Consider the following 19,229-nt stretch of genomic DNA (forward strand, 5'->3'; position numbering starts at 1 on the left):
AAGTCTAGTTGGAGGCCAGTAATGAGCAGAGTACGCCAGGGGTCCATGCTGGGTCCAGTTCTGTTTAACATCTTCATGACTGTTCTGGGTGGTGAGGTGGAGTGCACCACCAGTAAATGCACAAATAGGAAACTTGAGGGTAGTGGCTGATACACCAGAGGGCCATGCTGCCATCTAGAGGGACCTTGTCAGACTGGAGAAGTGGGCTGACAAGAATCACAAGAAGTTTGACAAGAAGGGCAAAGTCCTGCACCTGGGGAGGAACAACCCCCAGCACCAGGATGTGCTGGGGCCACCCAGCTGGAAAGCAGCTCGGCAGAAAAGGACCTAGGAGTCCCAGTAGACAAAAAGCTGAACATGAGCCAGTAATGTGCCATTCTAGCTAAGACTATCCAAGGTATCCTTGGCTGCATTAGGCAAAGTATCGCCAACAGTTAAGAGAGATGATCCTTCTCTTCTGCTCAGCATTGCTGAGGCTGCACCTGGAGAGCTGTGTCCAGTTCTGGGCCCCCCACTGCAAGAGAGACCTGGGCATACTGGAAAGAGTCCAACAGAGGGCTACCAAAGTGATTGAGGGGCTGGAGTTCCTCTCCTGTGACAGAGCTGAAACTGTTCAGCCTGGAGAAGAGGAGGCTCAGGGGGTAATCTTATCAATGTACACAAATACCCAAAGGAAAGGTGCAAGGAGGACAGAGCCAGGCTCTTCTCAGTGGTGCCCAGTGCCAGGACAAGGGGCAATGGGCACAAACAGGAACACAGGAGGTTCCATCTAAATATCAGGAAACACTTCTTTAGTGTGTGGTAAGAGAACACAAGCACAGGCTGCACAGAGCGGCTGTGGTGTCTCCCACCCTGGAGATCTGGGTGGACCTGGGGGTGGACCAGGTGGCCTCCAGAGGTTCCTTCCAAATTCCGCAATTCTGTGTTTCTACAAGTCTGTGATTTCTCAAGAAACTCCATAGCCCAAAAAAAAAAAAAAAAAAAAAAAAAGGCTCTTCACAGAAAAGAAGATGCAAATAATAACAATAATCAACAAGTGATACAAATGTAGCAATTCTATTTTACCTCTATATGATTTGGTTATAATCTAAACTATGTACAAAGACTATATTTACGTTGACATGGTGACTGAAACAATACTGCTCCTTCAGAAGCCTCAGTGGTCAATTTGAAGCAGAAATAAACCATTTCACATATGCATCCAAACACGCAGCTTTAGTCATTGCAGCTGACCTTATCCAGCAGCTGACCATCCACCTTCTGGATGCAGATTTTTGAGTGATGGAGGTTCAGAAAGCCATCTAGGTTTTCATTTGGGGGGCTCTCTATTCAGAACCCCCCAGGGCTTCTGTGGTGAGATATGCCCGTGTGTCTCTCACCCCTCAGGGATGACCCCAGGACATGCCTCTTGGGCAAGCCTCATCCAAACGCAGGCAGGGACATAGTTTTTCTCTCCTGCTGCCACACACACCTCAGTGTCACCCACTAGCCAACACCTGATCTTTCCCTTATGAACCCTGCTGGTGAGCTCCTGCTAGCCCTCATTTTGGGCTGAGTGCTGGGGGTCCCACACCATCAGCATCTCTCCCCATGTGTGGATCTTCAGGAACAAAATCATGGAGACTCAAGCATCACAGCTTGCCTCACTCTTAAACATGCATTGGGCTTAAAAAAAGATGGGCACAAAGCCCAGGGTGAGAGGTTAGGAATATTTTCAGCCTGCTCATTGAGGAGGTCAATGTGTTTCTAGAGCTGCTCTTTCACTGTAAGTCACAGCAAGTACCATTGCTCTCTTGCGATGAGGGCAATGCCTTTGTCCTGCCAGGAATATGAAGCTTTCACTTGGCCTTTGAGGTAAGTGGGAAGGACAGTCACCACCTGCATTACAACAGCTTGACGTTAGAAGACACAGTACTCTGTTACAAACAGATGATGCAGCACAGGCATATATGATCAGCGGCAAAAAAACTTTTTTTTTTTTTTTAAAGTAAATGGCTTCTCAGCTGGTCACTTGTGACATGGCTTTCCTAGCAGGGCTTCTTATAGCATGGCAGTGACAGACAATTTTGCCTTCTCGCTGTGCTGTGTGTAAGAAGATTCCTGCTCTGTATCTGCTTCAGCCCTCTCTCCCTCAGACTTGGCAGCTCTGTCAGGCTAAAGATGTTTATTTATTTATTTTTTTACTTATTTATTTTTAACCAGCATAACGTTTAAGGAAGAGAATTATGAAAAAACCCTGCTATTAAATGCACTTGGCCAGCTTTGAAGAGGCTGTCAACCATAACTGTCTTTTCCTACAGTAGCTGAAATTTCAAATACAAGAGATGCTTTTAATAGTTCTGAACAAAGAGTTTCGATTGTTATTTGTACAAGCTAACATGTTTCATTTCCACTTTTCCTTTACAGGAAAATAGGTTTGCCTTTCATTCATGGACAGAAAATAATTTCCATACAACTTGTGTCGAACCACCTGTTTTTTGATCCCATCAGGTTCACTCTTCACACAGCCATTTATATGAGACTCCTGGGACAACAAATGCATTTCTCTGACAAGTGTTCAGCATATTATGGTAACCAATTGTGTGGTTTCCTGAGCGAGCTGCACAAGGGAGAGTTATCTGCAGACATCCCCCCAACTCAGCAGCTTCCACCCCATCAATTCCTCTTGTACACAAAGAGCCTGCAGAGCAGGGGCTAGGTATGGCACAACAACCTCCTCCTGGTAACTGTTCAACAGGTTTAATTAAAAAAAAAAAAAAAAAACAAAAAACCATAGTGCAGAGCAAGGAATGTTTGAAACTGTCTCATCTCCTAAAACATGCTGAATTAATCCAGATGGGAACACAGGGATTGAAAGTCCCCCTCTCTCTTTTTCTATTCTTCTCTCTCTCTCTGTCTCTCTCTCTCTTTTTTCTTTTTTCTTTTGGAAAATTGGTGATACCTCCAAAAGGGTATACCATGCTCAGGTTTCCAGGCATTCAATACAGGGCACGCTGAGAAATTGCAGCTGTGATGCAGCACAGGTGAGGTGCTGTAAGGTGGGACTCACTGCATTTCTGCATGGTCACAGTCTGGCCCAGGGTCTGATTTTTTTTCAAAAGAAAAGAGCCACAGGCAGACTGCTTCAAGGAAGCAACCAGGCATGGACATTGCTCAGATACAAGCCAGGCCAGGTGCTCTCCCAGCACAAGGATGCTGAGGTGTTTACATTTAGCAGCCACGGGAGTAAAGCACACCAGTGTTATCCATCTCTGGGGTGCTCACCTGGCCTCAAGGCCGTGCAGCCCTCCCACAGGCACACAAGCCGGCACTCCCCTCCTGGCACCCTGAAGTTTTTATTTTCCCAGAAGGGCCAGGAGGTGGGGGAGGAAACATTCCCTCTCCAGCAGCTGTGACCTTGGCTGTCTTGGCCTCAAACCCCATGGGAAAGCACTGCCGACACCTTTTGAACAAGATAAGGAGCTGATCCCCGCGGGCTCGATTCCAGCTGCACCAGCTGAGCTCAGGGAAGCACCAGGCCCCTCCTGAACTGCATGCGAGGTGTTCAGCCAACACAGCAGCAGAGACAGACTTTCCCTTGGCCAGGCTAGACCTTCCACCTCAATCTGATGCCTACAGCCGCCAGCAACCTGTGCCTTGCCCTTTGGTGGCTCAGACCCACCTCCAGCCCCCGTGTCCTCCTGCAGGCCTGTCCCACTGTCTTCTGCGCTGAGAGACACCACCTGAAAGCAGTCCCCAGGAGCCAGAGGATGTAGACGACCTCGGAAGACATAAACAACATATGCCACAGTCTGCCACTTGGGGATTATTAGGTTTGCTGCTAGAACTCCTCTAATTAAATGGTATAAGATTTAAGTGAATTTAAAACTAGGAGATGGTAAAATCTGAGATCCTTTTGTCGGCAGTATCAGCTTTGCAGTCTGATGTTCATCTACGTGGGTTTACAGCAGCTTTTGGAGGATGGAGAATAAGTTCATCAAAGACAATTTTCAGGAAACAAAAACAGTGCCATGCAATAGCAGAAAATGCAAAATTCAGGGAGTTTTGCAACCAGCTATTTGATAGTATAGAGAGAACACAGACTCCTGGACTCCCCTTTCATAGGGTAATATCACCACCAATTCATAAGTAATTATGAGCCCTTATAATTACTTAATAAGTAATTATGGTCACCTGCAAACACACTGTCCATCTCCTAAAGCTCAGTTTTGACACTTAGTCCTCACTTTGACTGGAAGAGGGTCCAGGAGCCCGGTCAGTGGGCAACTTGGTGGCTCTTGCTGCAGCTTGGGGTCAGGCACTCTTGCCACCAGAAGACAGAAGAAGCAACAGAATTGAAGAGCCAATGTTTTATTACCCGGACCAAGCACCTGATTGTCATGGGAAAAAAGAATTTAAGGCAGCATAATCAACTACCTTCTTTCACAATAATAGTAGTCGTGACTCTCCAAGATGTCTTGGGGAGCTCTTGCTGTGAGGTTAACGACAGCTTGTGTGCTGGAAAAGCATTTCCCTGAAACTTTCTCAGGCAAGAAAAATTTGACAAACATCAAAAATCAGAACATAGTCTGTCTTTTACTCTTGGTTATTATTAATATTCTTCAGCTATAGGGATATCAAAGTCTTTGGCAGTGATGTATGCAATTTAGCTGCTCCCTAGAGATGGCTTTAGAGAATGCGTAATCAATTTTATAAATGAGCAGCTGGCCTGCACAGCAAGGTGCACTATGCGATCCTCCAAAGCGAATAACGAATTGCATATACCCTGCATTAAGAAAAAGATTGGCATTCCTCTTAGGAACTCTTTAGAGTAAGTCCCATTTCTTTCACATGCCAGCAGACAAACCCATGCCCAGCTGTCCCCTGGCACACCCCATGGGCAGCAGCCGGTCTTGCGTGGTGGCCATGCCCTGAGCACCCACCAGGGACAGGTCTCAGATGTGGGCCACAGCTGGGTGATGGAGTCTGGAGCCAGTTATTGGAGTTTTGTCCTTTACAGGCCCCAAAAATTGATATTCTCAGCAAAGTGACAAGTGTTTTATTTATATTGAATGAAAGTATTTCACTACAAGAGCAGAAAAACAAATTCCCATGCCACGTCTATTTCTCTCAGACTTGGTGATCTCCATGATCCAGGACAAAAGTTTGCTCAGGCCCAAGGGCATTTTGCTGACTTTCCACTGGCCTTTCAGTCTATAATGTGATTTCTCAGGTCTTTGTGTGGAAATGATTTGTGACTCTAATATTCCCATTGAGAATAACCCATCCATTACATAGCCTCCAGCAAAAGCTGCACTGTGACGGGTCTTCTGAGGTCAGATGGGCCATGGTAATGCTTCAAATGGGCAGACATGTCATACCTACACTCCTTGTGGTGCCTCACAAAGGAAAGAAAGCAAGCAGAGAGGGATGGAAGGAAGGAGGCCATGAGACAGAGCACCCACCCTCTCTGCAGGTGCTCATTCACCCTCAGACATAGCATTTTCTCCTGATGGCACAGTCTCTGAAGAAAGGTTGCCTCAGCAGCCCTCTTCCTCCGTGCCCTGGGAAGTGTTGTCCTTTGCCCACCAACCACCACGAAGCCTTTCCAGACACTCCCAGGTGCCTTGCATCAGATTTCACTGGCATTTACATTTGGATTTCTTGTTACCAGATAAGATTGGCAGACACCAGGGAGGGAACGAAGGTGGCACCACAGCTCAGAGCTGGCTTGTCATTTTCTTTTTTTATTTTTTTGTGAGTTGGCTTTGTTCATGAGTGAGTAGTAGCAGTAGTCACAGAGGCTATGTGGGCTATGTTCAGTGGCAGCACAAGCTAGGAGAAAAAGTGCACCTGTGGGAGCATACAGAAATACTGGTAGGCTCCGGGCTTTGTGCATGCTGCATTAATTCAGTGCACAGCCCTGAGCCTCGTGACTTTGCTGTAGGCCTGCTGAGTGCCTTCGCTTTTTAATGAGTTCAGCAAAACACTGATAATCCTCTCTGCACGGGATTTAACTCGCAACCACTTTTTTTTTGGCACTTCAGGCACCTGTTGTTAGTGAGATGCAAAATTAAATGCAGCACCCAGCAGTCCTGTTGTATCACAATTACTTTCGTGGCTTCTCTCCTTTCGCCACATGAGAAGAGAGAAAGCCAATGAAAACACCGGTAGCGCCACAGCTGTATGTAAACGGAGAGAAGCCATGCAGAGATCTTGGCACCTGGTTCTGTTTCCAGCACCGAGGCCATAGATGGCAACACCATGTGGAGCAGCATGGCCTTTTCCAGGACTCACCAGCACTAGGCAGCCACCCAGCGGTGTAGTTAAGGATCCAGGTTGTTGCCAAAATCTGGAAGGACCCTGATGGGAAGCAGAGCCTTATGCTATAGTTACACACATACAGCTGTCACTCCAAGCAAACACAGCAGCTGTCCTAGTGGTGGATCCCAGACTGGCCATCACCATCACTGCAGCACTGACTTCTCAGATAACGTGGCCAAACGGGTAAAAGCTCCCAATTTTTAAACTCTGAGTACCACTTCTCCCCTCTTGTTGCCCTAGGTATGAAGCCAAGGATCTGAAGAGACAAGCACAGCATTTAGCAGCTGCTCCTCTCAGAAAACACCAGGGGTAAGTTCTGCAGCTTCAAGGCAATGGTGGGGTCTCATCTGCTTTGTACGGACTGCAACCGAGAGGTGCTTGGTGCAGTGGGTACACCCTTTGCTTCTGCATTCTGCTTCCTGACTTTTCAGCCATGCTTGTTTTCTGTTTGCTTAACAATTAGTATTTTTTTTTAACATCTAGATGTCACAAAAACATCATGAAGTACTTTATTTCTAACTTTCTAAACAAGCTCATTCCATGCTTACCAAGTAATTGGTCTTAAAATGTATTTTAAAAGGGAGCAGTACACAAGAATCTTTCTGTTGCGAAAGCTTAAAGATTCTTCTACATGCAGGAAGCTTTCTTTACCACAATCTCATTAGGGATGTCTGTTCTTGCTGTGTTTTCTGCAGAGCCCTTGGAGAAATGCTCCATAATCTAGCATTGAGAAGAGCATTATGGCACTTACGTGGCAGTGACACTCCATATGCAGCGACCAGACAGCTATTTGCATCCTTCCTTTTGAAAGCAAAGTTGTTTTCCCAAGGGAGACCAATTTGTATTTCAGAAAACACATTTCCAAGTCTTATTCTTTCGCTGTGTTTCTGAGAACAGACAATACACTGCAGCATGTCAGGTGGAAAAATTACAGGAGGTTGACGTGCTGCGCCGTTCGCATCAGGTCACATCGCTGGGGCCTAGCTGTGGCAGCACAGTCAAGGGCACGGCTCAGTAGCAAAGCCAGGACCTTACCAGGCTGGAGAGAGGAAACCGAGTCCTCAAAAGGAAGGACAGGATTATTCAGGGACCAGGGGTACCTGGGGACACTTTTCCAGCTGGCTGTCTAGTCCTCCTGACCAAAAGTTCCTGCATGGTTTTTGTTCCTCTCTGTAAGAAGGAGGCTGAATGGCTAGCATCAGTTCTTAGTACTTATTAGGGAGCAAACTGCTGCAAATGACTAAGAGGCATTATGCCAGGCCTGAAATGTAACACCAGCCTCACCTTCTCAGTAAAAATATCAGCTTTTTCATCATTCTCTCTGACAGCAGTCGGTGTCATGAAAAAAAGAGTTTGTAGAACTTACAAATATTTGAGATGTTTTCTGATTTTACCTGCCTTGAAGAAGGACCCATTATATGCCCAGGGTAGTTTATTTGCCATCCCGTGTGAATTTTGAGTAGCAAAAAATAGCCAACCATTTTCAAAATTTTGGATAGTTTTAAAATAACCTAATTTATTTATTTATCTGTTTGTTCATTTTTTGTTTGTTTGTTTGTTTGTTTGTTTTCAGGAGTGAATCAAACAGCCTGTGGACAAGCAGCTTGTGCATAAATACAGCTTTAGAGGAAAAGGGCCAGCCAGACAAACAGCCTGTGGTGCAGGACTGTGAGACATGGGATGCCAGCGAGAGCTGCTGCTCAAACCCATGTCTGCCACACAGCCCACCCAGCTCTGATGCAGGGACAGCCCTGCAGAGAAGAGGAAAGCACACACATGTGTGTGCCCCCTTATCCTCCAGTGCAGTGGACCTATTTTACACCAAGCACATCTAGAAGTTCATAATTAAGGCCTGAAGAAAAGCCCTTTTGTGACTGCCCTACCTGTGCAGGCATGAGGTCAGCTGTATTCAGCTGTTCATCAAAAGATTTAGATGGCTCTGTAGCAGATGTTTATTGTAAAAGCTAGGGGAAACTGTTCCTGCACCCTGACAAAATGGAGCATTGTGATAATGACCCACAGCCCACTGCTTCAAGGTATATATCAAAGGGTGATGCTTTTCTAAATGCTTAGGTCTTCTTCCCTAATCAGAGAGATGTCTAACGAGTTGTAAGGAGCAGTTACCTATTTTTTATTAGAGAGCTTTTTGTTGAATAGCATGCACACACTTTTTTTCCACCAAGAAAACAGCTACCAGTCTACAGGGTTGTGAAAGGAAATAAAGCAGCAATTATTATTATTACCCTTATTTTTTAGTAAGACATAGGTCCGACTGTCAAGCATGTATTAATTATGCATTAGCAAAGATTGTTCCACAATTTAATGCAATCCTCACTGTCAGTCCTCAAACAGAGGGCGAATGAATACAAGACAATGTATTTTTTCCTAGATAAAAAAACAAGCCAGCAGAGTTCTTGTTAGAACCACAATCACAAGAGGCGCACTTGACAAACTGCATCCTAACTGTGCTGCCCAAGGGATTTACAGCTGGTTTCTGTCCAAACATTATTCAATCAGGCATTTTTCTTCTGTGGGCATGCTGTAGGCAACCAGAGCCAGGAGGGACGTGGAGGCTGGGTGTGTTACAGCCATTACCTTTCCTATAACTCTTTCTTCTCCCCCCCCTCCCACCCCACCCCATGCAGGTTGAATTGTCTGGTTATTGATTACATCGTAGGCAATATATCCAAGGTTTTTCATTGCTGTCTGTGAGCTTGGTGACTACTGCAGCTGAAAAGAATGGCAATTAAGTTTCATGGAGGTAAATGGGGGGATAGGGAAGAGGGCTATTATCAGCACCAGAGTGCAGCCCCCTGAAGCTCAACATTTCCAAAACCCTGCAAGAAGAAACCAAGGGCAGCACCACAGCTGTGGAAGGCAGTGCCTGAGATGCCAGCAGAGAAACAACCTTATGCTTGAACATCCCCCAGCACTTGTTTCGTGGATCTTCTCCTCTTTGGATATGCTGCTGTCATCCTCTCCCAGAGTCCTGCCAGACCAAAAAAGCCCAGTGAGGCCATGTCTTGGTCCCAGCACTGCCTACCGCAGGCTAACCCATACCTCTGAAGGTAATGGTGTAGTGGACTTTTATTTATTTATTTATTCATTTATTTATTCATTCATTTCAGGATTAAGAAGTACTTACTCAGCAAAACACACAGTCCTGGTTGTCAGCTGGATGGCCCACAGTCACTCAGGAAAACTATCAACATGAAGGAAGCCTTATTTCTTACTCTGGAAGTTCCTGACCCTTACTCCTCTGCTTTAGAAGTTCAGCACGTTTTTTAAGTTGTTGGGTTTTTGGAAGAGTGAACAAGTCTGGAGTGCCTGTGCACTCGCTGCCCCACCCCCTCGTCTACAAATCCTCGCCGTGTCAACTGCTCCCATGTTTGTCCTAGCACTACACCACGTACATGAACGCTCAGCAGGAAATATGATTCAAATCTTCAAATGCAACACACTCTATTCTTCTTTGCCAAAACGTAGGCTCTGCTTCTCTCAGAAAGAGATTTCGCTTCAATCTCCATGTTTGTTTATTTTATATGTTTTTTTTTTTTTTTTTCCTGAAGCTCCTCTTTCAGTCTCTGCTACAGTGCTTGAGCTCAGTGACAGCTTATTATTTCTGTTTGAGAGAAATCCCACTCACACTGAGCACTGCTGTCATCTTGCTCTATATACAGTTTTAAAAAAAGGCACAGAGAAAATTATTAATAGAGGCGAATAAGAGGAGACAGAGCTTCCCTAATACCCTCCTGTCCAAAGTCTAACATTTTAAATCAAATTCAGATGATTGGACTGCGCCTGAGTGATGTCAAAAATGGATGGAAAAAAAAAAAAAGAAAAAAAAATATGTATTTTTAAAGATTATCTTCTCTGTAAATTGATAATTCCTACCTTAATTAATCTAGGTATGAACTGTTCTGTTCTTATCATTATCCAACAAAAGTTCAATGCAACCGGACCAAGAGAGCACACCAAATGCAGGCAACCAAAGGCATGGTCACAGTCACCAGTTTGCAGATGACCCGAAACTGGGAGGAGTGCCCAATCCACCAGAGGGCTGTGCTGCCACCAGAGGGACCCCAGCAGGCTGGAGACATGGGCTGACAGGGACCTCATGCGAGTCAGCAAGGGGAAGGGCAAAGTCCCACACCTGGGGAGGAACAGCCCCAGTAGCGGGTTGGGAGTGGTTAACTGGAAAGCAGCTCTGCAGAAAGGGCCCTGGGGGTCCTGGTGGGCACCGAGCTGAACAGGAGCCAGACCGCGCTTTTGTGGCAGAGAAGGCCAGCGGTGTCCTGGGCTGTGTTAGGCAAAGGGTGACCAAGCACTGGCACAGGTTACCCAGAGAGGCTGTGGGGTCTCCCTCCTCAGAGATCTTCCAAAGCCCCCTGGACAACCTGCACTGGGTGGTCCTGCTTGAGTGGGTGGATTGGACCAGGTGACCTCCAGAGGTCCCTTCCAACCTCAGCCATTCCGTGATTCTGCATGTCTTTACCTTGGTTTGCCCCAGGCAGGGTGGCTCAGCCTCCTTCTAGCGAAAGCCCTGTCCCAAGGGTGGGTGAGGACCCCTGGAGGGGGATGCCAGCCTGCATAGGGTAATGAGACTGCTGCCTGCTCTCCAGAAGGCCTCATTTGGTTGAACAGTTTTCATCTCACACCCATCACCCATTCATCCAATGTGTAGGTGCAGAGTTTATAGATGTCTGTCCTCATCTGCAGTAAAGAGGGGTTCCAGAGGGTACCAAAACACCTGCAGAAAAAAAAAAAACTTACCCAGAATTATTATTATTTATTTTTTTATTTTTTTTACAGAAAGTGTCCTCTGTGTCTTTTCTTTTTTGAATTTCTTGTTCATGAAGATCAAAGTTTCATCTGAAGAAGGCACTTCATTTGAATTTCTTAGTCAGCTCAGGTTCAGAGATGTTTAAAGTGCAGGAGGGAGGGAACGTGCTTTTATCTCTTTTCTGTCACCATTAAATCCGTATGGACTAGTTCACACCCTGAAACAAGGCACATTCTCCAATGTTGCAAGCTAAGGATGCAGCTCTTCCACAGAAATGCCATTACTATTCAATGGGCTTTGAATTCAGGACAGGGCAATTTCTACACCACCTTCAAACAGAGAGGCGTGCAGGCGTGAAGCAGGCTTCAGGGTGTGCTCACCAAGCTCCTCCAGGTGAAAGCCGTGCCATTAGCAGGGAGTGCTAACGAGGCTGCTACTCAGCTGGTGTGTTTCTGCCGTGGGCGCCACTGCGGCAGGCATGTCAGAAGCGTCACACAGGGCCCACATGCACTGCAAATCTAGTTTGAAACAGACAGAGATGGCTTACATCCACTGCAAACACAACAAAAATCGGTGACCAGGCCTTTATCAGGCAAGCTGTTAAAACCACAGCTGAAGAGGATTTATAGTGTGGGATGTGTCTAGCTGTGAAGGAGTAAACGTGCAGGCACTGTCCTCCTGAAGGAGCTGCGATGCCTTTGTTGCCAGAGCCCCCTGTTCACATTACCGGCTGTTTTCTATCGCTCCCCGTGCGCTTACCTATTTCTACTTTAGCCAAAATGTTCATCCCCCTGCTGAAATATTGTCAGGAGGCAGCTCATGAAGGAGCTGGTGTGCCTGGGTTTCAGGTATGGGGCCGCACCGCGCTGTCCTGAGGACGGGAGGGCAGATGGGGGGGGTGCATGGAGACACAGGCAGTGCCCACAGCAGGACAAGCACCTTAGTTACAAACACGTTACATACAAGGCCACTTCTTTCATTTTGTTTAAATTGTGGTATCTCCAACATCATGTTCAAGACAGCATGGCACAAGCCTGAAAGCAGATGGTCGTGGAAACCCAGGATGCCCTCCCAAAGAACAGCTGCAGGTCAGCACGGCGCTGTATATTGGTACTTTACTCTGAGAGTAAAGTTACCTGATGGTCTTGGGTCTCCGGGTCCCTTTGCCTGTCCTTTGTTGTTGCTGGACATGAACCTGGCTGCTGGTTAGAGCCATTTCCCTTCCCACCTGTCGTGATGGATGTGTGCTCAGCAGGAAGATCAGCTTGCAAACGCCGGGGGTGTCCTCCCCTGACTGAGCCCTCATTCCCTCTTGCAGTCACCCCAGCACATCCACCACACAATAAATCACTGTTTTTGTGCCAGTATGCGTAGGAGAGAAGAACCTGTAATGTATTTGCCAAGCTCGAAAACCCAGCTTGAAGGCAACATAAGCACTGAAATGGCTTGCACCATTCCCCTCAGGTCCTTTTAGAAAGTCTTTAAATTAAATGCAGATTGTTAAAATGGATACGGATACCATCAGCAAGTGCTATCTTTTACAACCGTGCTTTGCTTCATCGGTACCCATAAGTTCTGAGATTCCACACGACCAAATTGAAAGAGCCAATTTACACTTCCAAGACTAGAGAAGGTCTACTGAGAAAGTGGTATTTAAACACAGAACAACACCCAAAACACAGTAAATGTGTTCTCTCTTTCATCCTTCTCTTATGACACTGCTACCATGGATAGGTATTAAAATTCTCTTGGTGTAGATCTTAAAAAAACCTGCTTATAGTGTTTAGTGTATTCATTATGAAAATTGCCATGTCCTTATGTTTATGGTTTCAAGTCCTGCACAATCAAGTTACATCCATCAACACCATCATAAAACATACACCTGCACTATAATCAAATCCAAAACCACACTACAACAATTCCCTCAAACAAAGTATTATTGTGTGCACAGTTTTGGAATTTTTGAAAGGTCACATAAGTATTAAAACCTTTGCACTGAAATCACAAAGATTAAAAATTGAAGGGCCCTCCTGACTCTGTCTTTTGGCTCCTCCACACACGAAGCATTAGTTTGGTTCATAAAATGATCAAGAGTTGTCTTAAAAAAATCACTTCTAATCACTTCTAACCACCCCACTGTTAATCTTGGAAATTTGTTTCTGAACTGTCTGTCCTAATTGGAAGGTGCTTCCCAGCTATTCCTCAATTTATCCTCATTTATTTAGTTTTTTACTAGCATTGTCTTTCAGCTGGAAAAGGTCCTCTCCTCTAACCCAGTCCAGTTTCCTTCATCAAGGTATGATCCAGATTCATTAAAGAGTCAGTCAAGAATATCAGAGAACAGTAGTTAAAGCTCTCACGTAGGTGATACATTCCTACAATACACACATTGAGCAGGCTGTAGGAATAAACGGCTTCTGATATCTTGAACATCTGCTCCCTGTAAGTGATGCCGGGCCTGTAGCATCTGTGCTACAGTGGTGGACAGGCTGGAGGGATGGTCCTCCCCTGCTCTCCCTCACAGTCAGACTGAAACGTCTCCTCCTGAGAGCCAACCGAACTGCCATCCAACCATGCCCCCTTCTACAGGTTACCCAAATGCAGAAGAGCAAGCAAGTGAAAGCACAGGGTCTTGCTTCATTGTTTTGCATTTCAACAACTAAACTTTTTCCTTTTAAACTACATCTATTTTTAGAAAACAGATTTATTTTATATGACTGCAGGCACTTCAGGCAACAACAGATTAAAACAGATGCCATACACATAAAAAGTTAGCTTTTCAGGTCCACTGGAACAGAATTCCAGAAGGTTCAGGGCAAGAACCCTATTATTTCTAAAGGGTGATTTTTGCCCAGTGAGAAAATTGGAGCAATGCTTTGTAATAGAGAGGAGAGGTGACTCTGTCATCTGTCATATTTCTTCCTTGACAGCTGGTCTTCCTTCTCTTGTTTGCACCACTTTACACGGACATTTTATATAAAGCAGGATTGGTCCTTTACTACCTTTTATCTTTTTGGTTTTAGAGCAACACAAGACACTGTTGTTCCAATTTTGTAGTATTTTGCACAAGTGTACAGTCATAAAAATGCTAAGAAAGAACACCGAACCAAATCAACCAACCAATAACAACGACAAATAAAACCAAAACCAAAACAAACAAACATAGACCATCAGCTTCTCCTCATTACACACATTTACAGAAAAACAGAATGGTATTCTATGGTGCTGCATTACTGCAATTTGCATTACTGCAGTTTGCATACTTGGTAACATCTACCAAGGTTTTGAAAGAAAATCTACTTTTTGAAAGACAAGACTATGCAACATGCAAAAGCCTCAGAAAGCTATGCTACAAATGCATGCATCACTTCAAAAGTTCTGAGACAAATGACAACTCCTCTGATTCCCAGTGCACTGCAAAATCACCTTTCCTAGCTACACCCAAAGGTCCTTTTGAAACACTGCGTGTAATAGCAGCATCTACAGACCATTAAACTGCCAAAGACTGCCTGACAAATGTGGGGTGCTAGATCTGCTTGGGCTTTTGCTGTACTGTGTAAGAGGAAACATAACAGCCAAAATAAGCAAGATAGACAGGGAAAAGAATGTGAGAAATTCCACTATCTTGCATTGAAAATACAAATTGCCTGCAATGTATACTATGTGATTCTGTTCACCTAGCTTCTTAGTCCATATTTATGGACACAGTTGACAAGCAACTTAGAACAGGGAAAAAATATTCAGGTGTGCTGGCTGAATAATAATGCCACCTTTGAAGTTACAAACTATCATAAGATGGTGCTGATTTATCTGAAATGTCAATATGCAAAATTGCAAAAAACACATGTATTCTCAAAAGGCAGCTTCTCCAGAACAGAAAGCAACAATGATTTTGTACTATGTTAATCATCTAATCCCAATTTCTGCCAGGTTAGTTTTGTCCCCTGTAACAACTCACACTGATTCAAGACAATAATTAGATTCACACCTCTTAATTGCTTTTTTTCTATTTGGGGCTAGCATCTCTATTGGGAGTAAGAAGAAAGCAGAGACCAAATAAAAGCCTGCCCTAAGAGATTTGTCACTCAGCTCTCCAGTTTAAGCCACACTCCTGCTCCTAAGGTCTTGTTCTGGGCACAGTTCCCATGTGATCTGGGAGCCACAGAAGCTACCACAGCTCTGGATTTCCTCCGTGCTATTGGGAAGAAGAGAAGGCTCTATATGCAGAACCGGATAGCAGATGCAAACCAAAGTACCACCCGCTTTCTAGAATAAGAAGTTCCCTCGTCTGTTTTCTCAGGGAAGGAAACGAACATGTCTCTGGAGATTACATCTAGTCATGGAGAGAGCAAGGTGGAGGCAGGAGGCAAGGCAGGTAAAAAAAGGGGGACAGAAGAAAAATGGAAGTTCAGAGAGGCAAGGGGAAGAAAAAGAGAGGGAAATAATCACCATAATTCATGTGGAGAAAAGAGGAAGAAAAACTGCCCTGTAGTCACTGTTATGCAGGCATGAATGAACTACCATCATGTTAGCTGATTGCACAGGTAAACCTTGCAGTCCAGCTGCAATAGCACAGTGCTCACCACCCCTCATAGGGTCTTTTCCCCCTGCCACCCCAAAAGAAGGCTTGTGCCAGGCACAAGGCTACTGAGATGAAATTACCAGCTGAATTTGCACAAGGGGCAGCCCTTTGAGTGAGCATAAGGCAGACACTCACGAAGGGAAGAGGAAAAGAAGGAAGGGAAAAGAAGTATGATGGAGCTGCCTATAATTGCCATCTTTGTCTTGAAGGGTGCGCTAGGTATTATATCAACAGAATGAATACTGCCACTGGAATTTAGGTAAGAGAAAGTGTGTACATGGTGGTACATGTGTTTCAGTATGATCAAGATGGTGAGCTCTCCAAAGTCAGAAAAATCCAGTAGTAGTAGTAGTACTAGTAGTAGTAGTAATGTAGAAAACATTAAGTTTAGAGATGACCTAACTGTAACAGGACATATAGTTGCATATTTCGAGGGCAACGTGCAGTGTGTGGTTAGTCACTGCTGAAGTGGACATCCCCACTGAAAGTCAGTTATGAGGAAGTTGTGCTGTTCATGACATAGGGGTCCATAGATTCCTGCAGGATCAATGAGAGTAAATGGCTTTGTTATTGGAGGTTTCCAGCAAAGACTGTGAAATGCTCTGATGCAGTGAAAGAGCACAGAGCATTTCAGCCCAATAGGTCTTTGAGGAAGATTTGATTAACCCGGGAAGGATACCAAAAATTCCTGCAGAGTAGTTGCTGAAATTCCAAAGGAAAAAAATAAATAAATCAGGATACACTTTATCAGCTGAAGCCTAGTTTGTTTTTAGATGTAACACAAGAGTCCTCTCAGATGTTCTCCACTGTTGAAGAGCATTTACAAATGAAGAGCAGTTTTGCCTCTGTTACAGAAAATCACTTTCAATTTAATATACTGCTACCCTGTTTTTACATTAACTTCTACCAATTCAACATTCCACCTGGAACTCTCAACAGCTTCATTTTCTCCACCACTGACAATGTACTTGTTGAGATGTCTACTCATAAATGTACAACATCCAGAGCAATGGGACATGGATGGTAGGTATTTACGTAGGAAGAAAAAAAAATTCCACACATGAGAAGAAATAAGGGCAGCTGCATATGTAAAAAGATGCTAAATGCATAGTACAAGTGGGTTGAAATAAAATCTGTACAATCTTGCTTTGTTCTTTGGGATGATCCTTGTAAGAACATGAGAAAGTACTTCCAGAAAGGACAGGCTTGAAACTGATGTTATAGTAAGCGCAATCATACAGACTAAAGGTCTATTTTATGTGGAGAAGAAATAAGGCAGTCATTTTTTTTTTTTTTCCTGTATTTGACCCAGAGAAAAACCTTGCTGATATTAAATCATCCCCAACTTCTCTCCATAGCCCGCTATGTGTTTGTCAGAACATTCCTCACTTCTCCCTGTTCCTGCAGCATCCTTGGGAGAGGGTAACTCTGGCTGCCTTGAACATTTCCATTCTCTCCTCCTCGCTTTAGCAAATTAGCAATGAAACCATTTTGCTCAGCAAGTTATTTGCATTCTGGTTGACAAAGCTCCTTGTCAGTTATCATCCACGTTCTTGTTTCAGACCATGCATTTCCACGTTCACATGTTCCAATGGGGACAGAGCAGGTGGGCAGAGAAATAAACATCTCTTAAGCGACATGCTGCCTGCTTGAAAACAGAATAAAACAAAGCAAAGCAAACAGAGTACAATCCCTTGTTATCGACATAGTGTTCCAAAACAATGTTCATCCCTCCCTGAAAGATAAAGCAACAGTTAGTCTGGGCACAGCTGCTGAACACAGCAGACGAACGTGGCGATTCCTCCCCCGAGATACACTGCAGCACCCTGAGAAAACCCATTGCCTGCCTTACAAAGCAAATCAAGGGGGACTTGTCCTCCCAACTGCAGCACAGGTTCTGATTAAAACCAAATTTCTCTGCTGGTTGTTCCCTGGGTAAAAAGAGGTATTCCAAATACATTTGTAGACAGCTCAAATATTAGGTCTCCAAGACACTGAGAAAACCTGTGTAGGGTTTAGGAACAATATTCTGAAGTGCAAAATATAAAGGAAGTCTGAAAAGAATGGTTTATCACTAGCTCAACTGAGAAAGTTGTTCTTTTGGGTGCGACGTAGTGCTAAAATGAGAGGAGCCGGGGGAATTACCAAGAACGGAAGAGGTAGAGTGCTTGTGTGGAAGCACAACATGTTTTAAAACATGTCCAGAACCACAACTTATTAACTTTAGCAGTATTAAATATTATTTATGCTTAGTACTGTGATATGACTTTTTCAGTGTCCACAGCATCACTTTGAGGTAGATCCATAACTTGCAAATGCACATGAAACAGGCTATTTATGTGAATATTTGCTGCCCCACATCTTTGCTGCCCTGAGCTCTACCCACATCAATGCTGCTACTGTTAGGAGAAAAAAAAAAAAAACTGGATAAAAGCATTAAGAAAATGCAGAATGACTTACCTGTGTTAGAGATCAATATACTCTTTTAAAAGTTGTACTTGCATATTTACCTGGTACATGAGATATACAAGCACCTGTTTGTCTGAGGGCAAGATCAGCCAACCTAGCAAATATGGCTGTTCTTTAGCTTTGTCTCTTTGTACCATTATTTGATCCAGATACATGGCAGCTGTACTGATCAGGATGTTTACAGAGATCATTCCTGCACGATTTTTCCTCCTTCTCATAAAGTATTACTGGTTTCTCTGACACTGACGGATGTCCTCTGCCTTTCTTCTCCATTGATCCTAGATTGTGCAGGAATAGTAAAACAGCTTCTTTGCTGCCTTTACATCATCCAATGACACGTGTCTCAGGTGTTGAATTAGGATTTCAGGTTCTATTTGTAGCCTAGGGTTTGCCATATCAGTTTAGGAACCTGCTACATCAAATAACTCAATTGCTCATTTTCTTGCCTCTTAAAAATTGCTTTTGTCAACTTATCCTCAAATGAAGGTTACTCCATCATTAGTCAGAACAGGCAGGTGGTCTGCTGAAGATCACTGCACAGGGAGGCTATATACAAGGATTTCTATTCTAAACATCACTCTGAGGCACTCTGCAATGACTGTCAGCATCAGAGCTGTGATGGTGCAGTTTCATTTCAATCAATGAACTTTATTAAAGTTTTGGTGTTGACTGGAATGCTGGGGAAAACAAAAATTGCTCTGCATGAGGAGGTTACTGTAGCTTTGCTGCGGAAAACCATCTTTGTATGCCAGGACTTAGACCTAACACAGTGCGTGTGTCTGTAGATAAACAAGAAGAAAGGCCTCTCCTGCAATATGAGTTGTACACAACAAAGGATGACAACCTTTTTCACCAAAGGCTAGCTTTGGGTCACTTTGGTAAAGGCTTTGTTTTGGACTGGGGTGGAGGAGATGTGGTTAGGCAGAAATAGCAGGATTGTTCCTTGCAGGAAAGGGTTCAGTCATGCTTGTTTTTTATGCCAGAACCAACTTCTGTTTCCATCCCCCATACAAAAGCAAAATAATAAACAAGAAGCCCCACAGGTTTCCTTGGTAAGCAGCCACACCAGTGCCAGTGTGACCACTCGAAAAA

Source organism: Cygnus atratus, chromosome Z, assembly GCF_013377495.2.
Source record: "Cygnus atratus isolate AKBS03 ecotype Queensland, Australia chromosome Z, CAtr_DNAZoo_HiC_assembly, whole genome shotgun sequence".
Lineage (NCBI taxonomy): Eukaryota > Metazoa > Chordata > Aves > Anseriformes > Anatidae > Cygnus > Cygnus atratus.